Source organism: Harpia harpyja, chromosome 13 (genome assembly GCF_026419915.1).
Source record: "Harpia harpyja isolate bHarHar1 chromosome 13, bHarHar1 primary haplotype, whole genome shotgun sequence".
In the NCBI taxonomy this organism is placed as follows: domain Eukaryota; kingdom Metazoa; phylum Chordata; class Aves; order Accipitriformes; family Accipitridae; genus Harpia; species Harpia harpyja.
Window position 1 is genome coordinate 14,959,503 of NC_068952.1, and position 13,332 is coordinate 14,972,834.

At 38.5% G+C, this 13,332-nt stretch overlaps 1 long non-coding RNA gene across 3 annotated transcripts in view; it reads left to right on the forward strand.

Annotated features, from left to right (window-relative positions):
• LOC128150388 (uncharacterized) overlaps window positions 1-13,254 on the forward strand; it is a 153,482-nt gene extending 140,228 nt beyond the window's left edge. For all 3 annotated transcript variants that reach the window (XR_008238044.1, XR_008238043.1, XR_008238045.1), the window contains 6 exons: window positions 1,073-1,200; window positions 5,453-5,513; window positions 7,303-7,409; window positions 9,962-10,113; window positions 12,827-12,915; window positions 13,107-13,254. This is a non-coding gene — a long non-coding RNA (uncharacterized LOC128150388). The remainder of the gene's footprint in view (window positions 1-1,072; window positions 1,201-5,452; window positions 5,514-7,302; window positions 7,410-9,961; window positions 10,114-12,826; window positions 12,916-13,106) is intronic.
• The last annotated feature ends 78 nt before the right edge of the window (window positions 13,255-13,332 follow it).

Sequence of the window (13,332 nt, forward strand, 5' to 3'; positions counted from 1 at the left end):
TCCCACTGCTGTCTCAGTGTTTCCGTATGCTAAAGAGAACTCCACACACATCCATTTAAAACTCCCAGATCTCGATGTTTGGATGTGGTAGCTGCTGGGGACGTTGGCCGCTGTGTCAGGCTGTTACAGAAAGGCTGGTGACTGTGCGGAGAGGAGCAGGGCTTTCTGATGTGCCAGTGGTCCTTGCTGGGAACACACCTCACTCCTCCTCTCCTACCTGTGGCTCAGTGGCTTCCTCACCACCATCAGCTCCTCGGTCCTGCCTTATTAGTTTTCCTCACCACCTTAAAGGAAAAATGCTGAGTATTTGTTAAGGACTTGTATTTCTCAAGAACAGGTGAGAAGGGAATGGTTTACCTCAGAGTCCGGGAGTTTTGAATGTAAATAACCACCCGTAATACCTGTCCCCTTTGCTGTAACAAACCAAGGTCTAGTCCTCCTCTAGTCTTCAGAGGGAAAGCCCTTACTCACTCTGGTGTTAGCCACTACCTTATTTATTTCTTTTCCATGGCTATTAGTATTGAATTAAACTTTGTTTCTGAGGTTGAGAGAGAGGAAAGATGGTTTTAGTATTGGCTCTAATTATGCATTTTGCCTCAAGCCACTGACACAAACATTAATTTGCTCAAGGGTCACCAGAGAAGTGGTTGAAAAGCACCTAAAGATTTTAATTGGAATTTGATTCACATTCATGCTCAAGAATTCTCATGATCCTTTTATCAGGACAAGTAAAGCCTTAAAATATTGAATTGAAAATATTGTAGGAAAAAGCTTTCCTGTGGTATTTACAAAAATTTTTGGTCAGGGCAAAAATTGCAGGGAAGCTGACTTCCTCTTGTAATTTTACCACTTCTGTGTTAAATTTAGGAACTGAAAGCAAAAGAAACAACTTTTGGCTTTTAATTAAAAATGATCTAAATCTAAGTAATTTGGCTTTCTGTTCACTATAGAAGAAAGTGCTACTGAGGTCTAACGTTAACCCCAAACAGCTAACTTGTGTGACAGCTACAAATTTGTGTTTCTAGGATTCCACCTCAAGTAAATACTTGTTAAGCGTATGCATTTTTTGTAGTGATGATGGGGTCAAAATGACTGCTTTGCTTCTGCTGTATCTATCTTGGAGCTGGATTTTTCTATGAAGTCTGTGGAAGCTTGTTAGCATGTTAAATGCCCAGCTTTCATTAAATCCACACCTGAAGAGTAAGTAAATGAATCTTGAATTTCGCATTTGAAGGTATGTGTGCTTTTCATGGATTTATGCCAACTAGATTCTAGATTTAAAGAGACCTTGTGATAACCTTAACCACACTGTGGCTAGACTAAACCTCAAAGATGTTGTTCCTAGGGGCACTGCTCTTTGAAGTGGTACCACTGACAGTTTTAGCTACTGTAGGTATTTATGAGGTACAAAATGATAAAGTAAGTAGGCATCAAATGTGATTTTAACAGCATATAAACATCACCAAACTGGATTATATTCTTGCATTCCAAGCTTTTGTTTGCTCAATTTGAGTTTAGTTTTCTCTCCGCTCTTTTCTTTTTCCCCTTTCTCTTTTTCCTCTAAGAACCTGCCCTGAAGAAACATAGAAGCAGTGTTTGCCAACTCCCTAACAGCTCAGATGTATATATTTACTATGAATTGAACTTGAAGCTCTTAACTAGTACTGTGTGTTTAACCTGTTTACTTACCAAAGTAGTTGGAGGAATATCTGTGCATTTTCCACATTGCTTCCAGTGTGCTGCTTTGTTTGTTGGTGACTTACTAATGATACTTGTGATTTATTACTGTCACTTTATTAGATTATGTGCAAATCGGTGACAAAGCACTATGTGGATCATGCCTTGCTAGTCATAAAAGCATTCAAGAAGCCATGAAAATCAGTTAAGCTTGAACCTATTGAACGAAAGAGCATAGTGCTGTCTATTGATCAGTAGCCTTTAGATATGTAATGAATAGTAGTACTTTGGACACTGTCAGATAGTGTTTTCCTTTGGATCTGATAAATTACACTCTTTTGTATTAGTGGTTCGAGAATTGACATAAACCACTGTTGTACTGGTATTTCTTTCAGCTCTAGTACTGTGGTGAACTTACATGGCCAAGGCATATAAACGTTGTTAGAAAAACCTGATGTTTTCTCTTCCAACACAGTTTTAGCCATTGAGTTAACACTGATATAACTTTCATATATGGCAGAAGATTGAGGGCTGGCCTGAAAATAGTTTGCAGAATATATTTATAGCCTATGTGCATGATGTACACAATCTCTCTCATACATGAATAACATATACATATTTGGACTGTAGCTGTCTAATTTCTTTATCAATACAGATTATATTCTGAATTTTTTATCAAACAGGCAAACATTATGTAAGATTAAGTCCTCATTTGTTGTTGGCTTGAAGGGTACTTTGTTTCTATTTACAATATCAGGACCTGATTTCTTCCTGCTTTGCAGTTTGTACAGCCATTTACACAAAAACAGAGCTGGGATGTAGGTAAAAAATTACTATTTTATTTGGATAAAGTTGAGGGCAAAGCTTATGGTGCAGCAGGTCTCAAGTCTTACATCTGTGTCATTCTCTGAAGGAAACCCCCGTTAATACTAATAGTCAAATTCTTTGGAGGAACATGTGTTTGCTAGGACGTTCCTCTGGGTGGGAGAGTCACTTTCTCCTCCCCGCTGCTCCTCTCCCTTGTAAGAAAAATTAAATATTCAGGAGAATGAGCCCAGTAGCCTATTTTATTAACAGAATTAGGGGCAACAAACTTCCAGCAGCTTCTTTTCTCTAGATGTTTTCTAATGCTTTTTTTAGTGTTTGCTCAGGTCATCTATGTTTGAATTAGTTCATCTCAAACGAGCCTGATTTAGGCAATAGTAACCATAACCTCTGGGGACTGCTTGACAGTACAAAAGAACAGTGATACTAGTTTGAACATCAGCAGTACCCTGGCACGTCAAATAAGTCAAAGGTTCCATTTAACTCAAGTTTAAGATTTTTTTGGCTGTGTTTGCAGTTACAGGCAAAATCCAGTCACACTTATACATCTAAGACTGAGAGCAGGAGCAGTGTTTGGTAAAATCTTTGACCCAGTGTTTTCTGCCTTTCAAGTACACAAGTATTCAGTCCCCTGCTCCTCCTAAGGAAAACACTATTATGAAGGCTGAGAGCTGAATTTAAAAAATGTGATTGTAAGTAGAAATGCCATAGTAAGCAGACAGTTTTCCCAGACTGGAAAGGCTTGGGGACAAAGGAAATGAAGCATGTATGAGCCTTTACTTGAAGCTGCTATTTTTCAGGCTCTCTGGAATATCTGTTTTGCAACTGACTCTGGGGACCCCAGTTGTATCAGTTCTTTTCCTCCAGCAAAAAATCCCAGTGGGTTAATCGGTAGTGACAATTTCAGAGCACAAATAAAAACTCTTTGCTAAAGCGGGTGAACTGTGCCTTGTCTGTTGGTTTAGCTACAGAACAGAAGGCCTGCAATTAATATTTTGACCCTTTCAGTCTTTTCAGTTACTTCTGAATTAATACAGTTAATTCTCATCTTAAGCTGATTCAAAAGCTCTCTTGGCAACACTGTAACACAGTGACCACCTAAATAGTAAATGAAAACATAGCTAAAAAGAGTCAAAGCTTAGTAACATCTGCAGTGCATTAAGAGAGGTTTTGGAGCTCTAACACATGACCCAAGTGCCCAGCATCCTTGCAGAATGTCTTTTACTGCAGCCTGGTTTTGCTCTGGTCTTTCTCAGAGTTAGCTTAAAGGGCAAGTAGTCTCTTATGACCACATTAATTGACCCAACAGATTGGATATAGGAGGGAGAAGTGATTACCGTCTCAAATCACTATTTTCTATGTAAATTTTTACATAAAATAAGTCTAGGTCAGTGTCTAGCTATTTAATAAATGTTTCTTATTTTATGAAGGCAACTATAATTAAGTTATAGAATTACAGAAGTCTGGCTGGGAAGAAAATTTCTAGCTATAAAATATTTTGAGGTTAAAACAAATTATTTCTTGTGAGTGTGTAGCAATCTTGATAAAAAGCTTTTTCTGCCCATTGTCACTATCAAAAAGCAAGCCAAATCAGAGTCCCTGCACTTTGAATTTCATTCCATCATTTTAATCTAGATAATTTCATTTTCCAGTGGACAATACTGAAATATTGTCAATGCTCAGATGAGTCAAATAATGACACATACCCCCCCCCCCAATAATGTTTTGGTGAAAAATGAGAGATTCATACTATAGCTTGCCATAGAAGCCAGATAAACTGGGCTGAAAGTTTAATCAGAAAAGTCTTCCATTAGTTTGCTTGCAGTCTTCAAGGTACTGCCCAATTTTCTTTCTGCCTATATCTGTAACCATATATCCTTACCTACCCGGAAGAATCTCATCTCAGTGATGATTTCAGAGAAACCATATATATGAGGTCCCTCTCATTTGTATGTGGCATATTGTTCTATCTATTCACATCCTATTTAAAGACTCAGTTCATCTGTGCTGCCCAGAGACAGTGAGGGGCAATAACAAGGGGTAGATATTATTCTGTCCCTATTGAGTAAAATCCTACTCTGTGGTCTGTCCTGCAGGAAATAATACCCAAAGAAACCAAAAGGGGGAAAAAAAGGAAAAGAAAAAAAAAAGAAAAGAAAAGAAAAGAAAGAAACAAACAAAAGGTTTCCCCTCTTTTTTTCCCCCATTAAATTGTGTCTTTTCATATCCTCATTTGGCTTCCACACCCCAAGTGTAAAAGTATTTAGCTGGTGGTGTGTCCGTCATTACCTGCTTGGTGTGATTTAGGAGTTTTAGTAAAACTGAAAATCAAAAGGCTTCATAAATGTGGGGACAGGGCTGCCACTCAGTGGTATTACAAGACCTAGTACATTTCTGGTACTTGACTAACAACAAATAATAGCAATAATGACAAGAGAGATGAATGATTTGAACACTGCTCTGTGCCCTCTATAGCACACATAATAAAAGCTTCTAATGTAGCAGTTTGTGTAGTTGTTAGATCAGTAACTGTCCAGTAAATTTACTTTACTGTTTCTCTCAGTGAAAAAGGATACATACAGACACATAGCTTAAAAAAAAGATTTATTAGTCAGCATAACCTGATGTGGCACAAAAGTAGTATTTTCTATTAATGCACTAACTTAATTATAAACATAGTGAACAAGCATGTTTGGTGTGTACTGAATGACTATTATTAAAGTAAAATACAACAAAAATTGGAATATTACTTCCTGAGAACCAGAAAGATGCAATTCCTATTTTGTAGCATGTAACTTTTCCTAGTTCTTGATTTGAGGACTAACTAAAGCCTGGTCATTAGCACCTGACAGTCCTATCCTCGGGTTGGCCAAAGCAAGACTCTCCTAAACCGCTCTGTCCTCCTGTGCCTCTTACTCCTTGTGCCTCATGCATACTGCTTTTTATTTAGGGGTCCTTCTTAGAGACCAAGTATGGAGAAGGTGTGAAGATGAATTCTGGGAAGGATTTTGGTAGGCTGTCAGTGCATGAATAGAATAATAATAATAATAACAACAACAATGGCTTTTTTATTATTGTTTGATTGCAATAATATTGCAAAGTGAAAATAAAATCTTGATCCTAACCTCCACCTCCCCAGGACTAGACTAAAGAGAAGACTTTTACCATTGTTGCAGTGAAAATCTCTCAGCACCAACTCCATTTGGTTAAGAAAAGAGGGTAAAAGCATGAATGGGGTTGATTTCCTTAAGCAGTTTAGCACACTGCTGATCACAGAAGTTTAAAAAAAAAAGCTAACCAATATTCAAGTAGGTAACAAACCCTCCTTTGTGAAATGGGGTTTTCTTTGTATAGCACTGAGGAATAATTCCATCCATAAAACGTTTACAAGAGATATGAGACTGTAGAAGATCTCCTGAATCTTTGAATCCAGACCTCACTATTATGTGACTACATGAGTAAAAATATGTTAGTAATGTAATTTGTATATATTCTGCATGAACTCATGAAGTTTCATCTTAAAATTAGCATCACTCTTCTTATGCTCTGTTCCAGGATCCTACTTTACTGTAGGTTAGGTACAATCATATCACACATGAATGTTTGTACACTGAACATTTTTAATGTAATTTATATGTTTTTGAACACAGAAAAAAAACCCAAACACAATGTAACCATGACACAAAGTAACTATTTATGTCCATTAGAAAAGATGTTTGTGTTGTTGACTTTGGAAAGAAGGGTGCAGTCTTCAGACACCCATGGCAGTATTTTGGGTAAAAACATATTTATTGGAAAGTAAAACTAGGATTAAGCATTGTTCAGTTGATTTTTTTTTTCCCCCAAATAGAAAGTTCCAAAAAGGACTCCAAATAAGTGATATAAATTATTTTCTAAGACAACTTTAGGTTGTATATTACAAAACAACTAAACAAAACTAACCAGAAAGCCCTGGGATTAAGCAGATGAAAAGCCCATTCCAGATGGAAAAGAGCTCAAGAGTCAGAGCTGCCCAGAATCCAGAATGCTCTGTCAAAATTAGGTTATATTAGTGTAGTCTTGAAAAGAAGGTTTGGAAAAGAGGCAGAATTAAGACAGCAGTTAAACTTTGTTTGACAGGCTAAATGGAATACATTTCCTAGCTCCAAATGGCTGCACAGTGCTCCTGTAATGGGTGTCTTTCTCAAAGCATAATGAGAAGAGAGAAAATTATTTCATTTGTCCAGACTATAATCAATCACTTCCAGGAAAAGAAGTCTTTCATGATTTTCCAGCAGCAATTGTTGTTAAATATATTAATTAGTTGTACAAATTGCTTTGTGAAAGAAAAAATGAAAAGCTATTAGAGAAACAAGTAAGATGCACAAAATTAATCTGTAAATTTATAACTATTCTTAGTCATTCTGCTGTCTTTGTGCCTCGATACATGCCTTTTTTCTTTATTGTCTCTAAACTGCCAATAGCCGTAAAAGCATGAAAGCAATAGAAAGGATGGAGAAGTCTCAAAAGAAAAGGGCTTTTTCATCTGGCAACATGTCCAGCCCAAAAGCCATAAAGGCCTTTCCTGAAACTTCAGAATTGCAAAAGCTTACTGAGTTTTGCCAGATTACTTGCTTCTGATGGAAATTCCCTAATGGTACTGATGGTTTCTGACAGTGATAGAAATGATTACATAAGGTAATGGTAGGCAAATGATTAAAAAATACTCTGCACAGCTATAATGTCCAAGAATTTCCGAGTGCCTAAATTTGTATTGTCTTATCTAGTCATGAGAATATTTTCATTCCCAAATCTAAACAGCAGGAAAGCTGAATCACAGGAAAGTCAGTCTTGTTCCCATTGAAGTCAACACTATAATGCCTGGAGACTGTCTTTCATGTATGGGATGCAAGACTGAACCCAGGATGGTAAGGATTTGATTTTGCATGCCTATGTGCACTTAAAAGAAAACAGTAGAGAAATTATCCTTTGTTTTCATGTGTGCGCTGCATGCTCTGAAAGCCACTTTACTCAGGGAGCACAAGAATGGATTCAGTGCTTCTACTTTTCCAACACTCTCCAGAGGCTTGGACAGAGGAAAAAAAAGATGAGCCCAAACTAATCTCCCCAAGTCAAAAAAACCCAGATGGTCCACGAACCAAGTAAAGAAAGGAAGTTAGCTGGTATGATAATTATTAGCTTCCAGGAGTCATTTGACATCCAGGAATTTCCTACAGGCAATATTGTGTTTAAATACAAACCTCTGATAATTTACAAAGTCTCTTTGGAAGGCCCCTGCATAGATTAATATCAGGTACATTTGTTATTGAAGCAGCAATGGATAGATGGAGTCTCAGCTGTGGTCCTGAACATGCGTACACAGTGCTCTCCTGCCTTGCAGACATCAGGAAAGTCGTCTTTTGTCATATTGTTCTCTTTTCAATGCCACCTGAATCAGTCTGTTATCTCAGAAAAGGCTGGATTCTTTAAAATAAGTCAGTCAGTTCAGAAGCAGATAGCTCTAAAGTGTAGGTTTCGGTATTAGGTAGCTGCATGTCAGTTTTACGGACATAATCCTTCAGTTTTAACTGGGCTTTTTAATTTCACCTAAAAAAGAGGCCAACTGAATTCTTCCAACCCCATTTAATTGCCATCTCTGTGTGCAGCTTCACTTTATGTTTCTTATAACAAAAAGGCTTTTAAAGTTGATAAATGGCTGCAAAGATTTTGCTTTTACTTTGTTGCTTTTCTGTTTATTTAACCAAGATCAGTTCTTTTAGTCCTGACCTCAGCCTTGTCAAATAGACTGTGTTTGTCAAACTGCTCATGCTCCCATTAACTCCTAGCTGTTTCAATTGTCACGTTTGATGAATGGCTCAAATACTGCTAGCATCATTAAAAGCAGGGATACTGAGGGAAGTATTATGTTATACTGAGTCCAAATACACACCATAAATAGGAAATTCCAAGCAAAGAAAATCTTTTATTGCATGAAGGAAATTGCAAGTGGTTTAAACTAATCTCTTTTAATGCCATCTTTCATATGTGCAGGAGACAAGAAAAAGCTGCTCAGGTTTCATGGTTGGTATTATCTCTTTATGGTTAAAGAACGTTAGTAGCTTTATAACCTTATTTATACAGAGTTCATGTAAGTGTTTGGGTCTGCTTGGGGGAAAAGGCCTGCTTAGTGTGAATAAAAGCAACAGAACTGTTCCCACAGTGCTCCGTAGGTCCAGAGGGTCTGTCCCTTCCCAAAACAGAACCTGCTGTTTCTGTAAGTCAGGGCTTCCTCTAAATTAAGTCATGCAGCACAATTATCACGCATTATTTTCCCCCTACTAGGCTGACGGAGGCACCGCAGCCCCGGGCTGCACGGTGCTGGGCGTCCTGGCCCCTGTCCTGCGGTGCCCTTGGCTCTGCCCGCCTGAGCAGTAACCACAGCTGAGCTTTCTCTAATGACCTGCCAGTAAAAGCTGTGCGAGTTCAGGCTCGCCAGGGTCTGGCAGAACACAGTACTCCGGTTACGCTCAAGCTAGCGTTTCAGTTTACATTGTCTGGTACTCTTGTCTGCCCTTTGTCGTACTTACTGCACAGTGCTAGCAAGAAGCAGAGTTCGGGATTAGCGCTGGGAAGTTGGGTAATGGCTTCAGCAGAAAGAATAAATATTTTTGTTATTGTTGGTGTTGTGTTGTTGGCTTGGATTCTGGGCTTTTTCTAACAGTTGAAGTCTACCTAAAGGGCAAAGAGCTTCTGCTTGGATAACTTTTTTAAATTCTTCAGGCAGATAAAATTATTCAGATGAATATTTATACAGATACATTTAAATATGCAAAGTTATACACTTCTGGACTGTGGCATTGCTGTGCTTATTAGGCTCAAGACAGAGTTACTGGGGGTTTTTTTATGATTTTGTTTAAAAAAATTGTAATTCTAACTATATGTGCATATACATATAGGCTGGTTCTAATATTCCTGAGTGTTACCCATGTGGAATTTTCATCATGAATAAGTACACTGCTGCAGTATATTTTTCCTGGATGGTGATACAAACCATTACAATGAGGACAGCAGGCAAACCATTAAAGCAATTCTGAAATGGCATCAGAAGTAGGTCCTCAAAGTTTATATTTTCCCAAGCTACAGCAGCACATGATGGTTTTTTCCTTACTAGAAGATAGAAAGGATTTATTGATCTCAATCTTCTATGAAACTTCAGTGAGCGTAACGTTGCCTGGTTGCTTGAGTGCAAGGAATGGCAGAAATTGTCTCTCTTCTATCGCAGCTAACTCAAACTTTAGTTTTGAGATGATCTTTCTAAAACTTTAGATTTAGAAAGATGATGCAGGATGTCAGTTACTGAGCTTGAGGCATCATTACTCTAAATTAATGATTTGCATCACAGCCAAAGCATACCTGTAAAGATGTAGTAAGAAGCATTAATAGTTAATGGATTCACTTAAGCCCTTTTTCCCTTTTGTAGATGCCATAACCAGGAGAGCACAGAGGTGGGCTGTGGGCTTCCAGCAAGTTACCGCTGCCAGGGAGGGTGCAAGGGTGGGCAGCTAGCCCCACAGAAGCCATGTTCCTGACAGCTGACTGCACCGGGGCCCTCTTGCCCCACGCATCCACTGGGTGAGTGATAGCATTTGTTATTTCCTCCCAGGTGGAAAGGTGCTTCTCTTTGTCTGGACTAGATTGCCCAGGTTTGTATGTATTTAGATTGTAGTGATCTGGACATCAACAATACAAACTTAATTAACACTTTTCATCCAGACAAACCATGAAATGGTATTACTGTATATAATCATGAATGTGTGTTTCTGTACTGGGGTGCATCAGGTAACTGATGTTTGTTGCCTAGGACCCTAAATATATATTTGGTTTCCTAAATAGTTGTGGGGTTTCTTTAAATCAACAGAGTTCACAGTTCTTTTGTTATTCACTGAGTGATAATACTGTTAGCGAGCAAAACACTTTCATTAGAACAAATGCGTTTTCAGCCTCAACTGTATTCTTGCTTCTGTCTGTACTAGAATTAAATATTAATCAAAACAAAGTAGGAAAGCTTCAATCATTCCCTGATGAGGCTTCCTGCATTTTTAATCACAATTTGTTGGTGTCACTGGATTTCTGTTACTCTCAGGAGTACTGAAACCTACAGAATATGAATTCATTTGATTAACCACATTTGAACCGAGTCTATAGGAACAGGCCCTGTACTTAAGACTGCTTTCTGTGGGGCAGGATTATAACCATCAGGGTAGCTGCATCTCAGAATTAAACACAAGTATGTACTACACACAGGTAGGTACCAAGCTCCCAGCCCACACGTGCTCTCCCACTAAAATCCGTGAGACTGGCGTTTATGAGAAAATAGGCTTGGAGGTCTGCAGGCTCAGTTGGTCTCCAACGAAACCTGATCTTGACCTGGAAAAGCAGGACTGGGGATGTCAGTACCTACATACTTGTTAAATCAGTGAAATGAAGAATTTGGCTTACAGTTCACTGAAAAGGCATCAGCAAGGTTAAAGCAAAACATAAGATAAAGCTTGTTTTCTGTGCCCCCTTGTTCAGCATATAAGTGATACTGTCAGGAGTTTAGAAGCAAGTGCTGCGGTCTTTTCCTGGAAAGTATCATTGGCAGAAAAATAATCTTCAGCAGAACTCAAGAACTAAGGGGAAAAAAAATGGTATAAATCAGTTAACAAGTTGACCCACAGGCAGCCAAACTAAAGAGGCCTCATTTCCTATGGATTTCTGTCTCTTCAGCCTCATTGTCTGCTTTCCACCTCTCCACCACCACCAGCCCTCCCTGTCCTTCATGCCTCCAGCACCTGGCAAGAAAGACCGTAGTGTGGCCAGGGCAGCGCTGCTGCATGCGTGGTCGTGGACTGTCCCCATTTTGCACAGGACTTGTAAGAACTTGACACTGATTGAGACCTCTGCCCTTCTGTAAAATGGAGTTAAAACTGCGGGGAAAGAGCAAACAGACAACAGGCAAACATTTGTACAACACAATTATGTTGTAACCTCATTTCCCTAAGGAACTGTATATTTTTGAGTAGTTGGTATTTTTAGAGATTGGATATTTTGCTTATTTTTAAAAGCAAGTAAAAAGATGCATAGAAACAATCACAGAGAGGTGACACCACACTTTCTCTGAGTAAATAACCACAAGGCCATTCCAGATTGCCATATTCCATAACATACAAATCCTAACCCTACTGCCTGTACCCCTTGGATTAGTCTGCATCCCAGACACGGAGGACCTAAAGTGCAGAAGCCCTGTAGCAAACAAGCCTGCCTCCCTTGTATGGTAGTCTCCAGATTGCCACATTTATGCCATCTAGACATGTTAACATTTGAAAGAGAATTTGAAATTGAAGGAATGAATCCTACTTGATAAAACAAAAGACAACACCATTTTCTCCCTGGGAATGAATGATGCTGGTGGTGTCAGTGGGATTGCAACATGTTAATTTATTCCAGCGTTTCTGAGCTGGGGGGTTCTCTTTAACAATATATGTCAGATTTCCTCTATAATGACCAATTAAAATTCTAGGACTAACTCAATGCAGCTATGATATCCTCAGTATCCTGCAGCATAGTTGGCAGAGCAAGTGCACACTTTTCATTTTCTTTGCTCTGTTTTGCTTGCTTGCTTGCTTGTCACTTCAGTTTGCCCATGAGTGTTTGCCTTGCACTGCTCCAGAAAGAATGCTAGGGCTGGGTGATAAATAAGGGACAAAGATAGTATCAGCACTGATAACAATGAGTTTTTGTGTGTGTGGCTTTTAAGTAAGAAATTTTTGAAGACATTTTGTGTCATTTGAATTTTTCTAGCTTTTATTAAACAAAATAAAAATTGTATGTTTGCATTTTTATTCAAATCAATTAAGCTAGAAGTGGGGGGGGGGGGTTTGCTCAGTTTTGAAATTCATAAAGGTGTGACTGAAAAGAATGATTTTTCCTGACATTAAAATATTAAATTGTCATCAGAACTTTCCTCTGGGCTCACAGGCAATAATGTGTGTATCTCCTGTTCTCTATTTTCCTTTTGTCTCACATGCATAATGTAATAGCCCTACTTTTTTCAAGGAATGTGCTTCTCTCTAGTACTCTGTAGTTTGGACAAATTTAGCTAATAAGTTACATGTGCAACTAGTCCTTGCTGGTTAGAGAGTTCTTGGTATTTCTCCTTTTATTTTTCCCTTTGCCACATACACATCCTACAAAGCTTGAAAGCTTTGGAAAGGACTAGATGAAACATAATCACTTATTAATAATTTAGAAATATTAACTTGGACCTAAATTCTGTTCTTTCCTTTCTCTTTGTCATTTCTAGACTAAGAAAATTATTTCTAGCAATGGCAAGAATATTGGCATTGTCGCACAGTGCCCAGAAACCATAGGAAAGAGTAGCCAGTGCAAATAGTAAATGAAATTTTTAGTCATGTTGTGTGAACTCTGACTCTCACCAAAGTCAGTGAGACTGGAGTTCCCTCATGTTATATCTCTGTGCTATAAAATATGATGTTGTCTTATTGCTACAAAAGTTCTGATTTTCTTGTCTAACACTACTTTCTGCTTGTCTTTTTGGTCATTGTCCCTCTGGTCGCGTGAAGTTTCAGCCCACCCAGCTTGACTGAGCATTTCTGTCTGGAAGCATATTGGGAGCAGCTTTCTTCTGAGGTACCTGGTACTTGCTGCTTTTGCTTGAGCATCCTAGAAATTCAGGGGACTTCTTGACTTCAAGGCATGAGAGCTACTGCACTCAGATAAACTGTAGTTTTAGAGAATCATCTGCTTAAAAGAATATTTCAGTGTGCTTCCCTGCAATTCTGAGTTGCT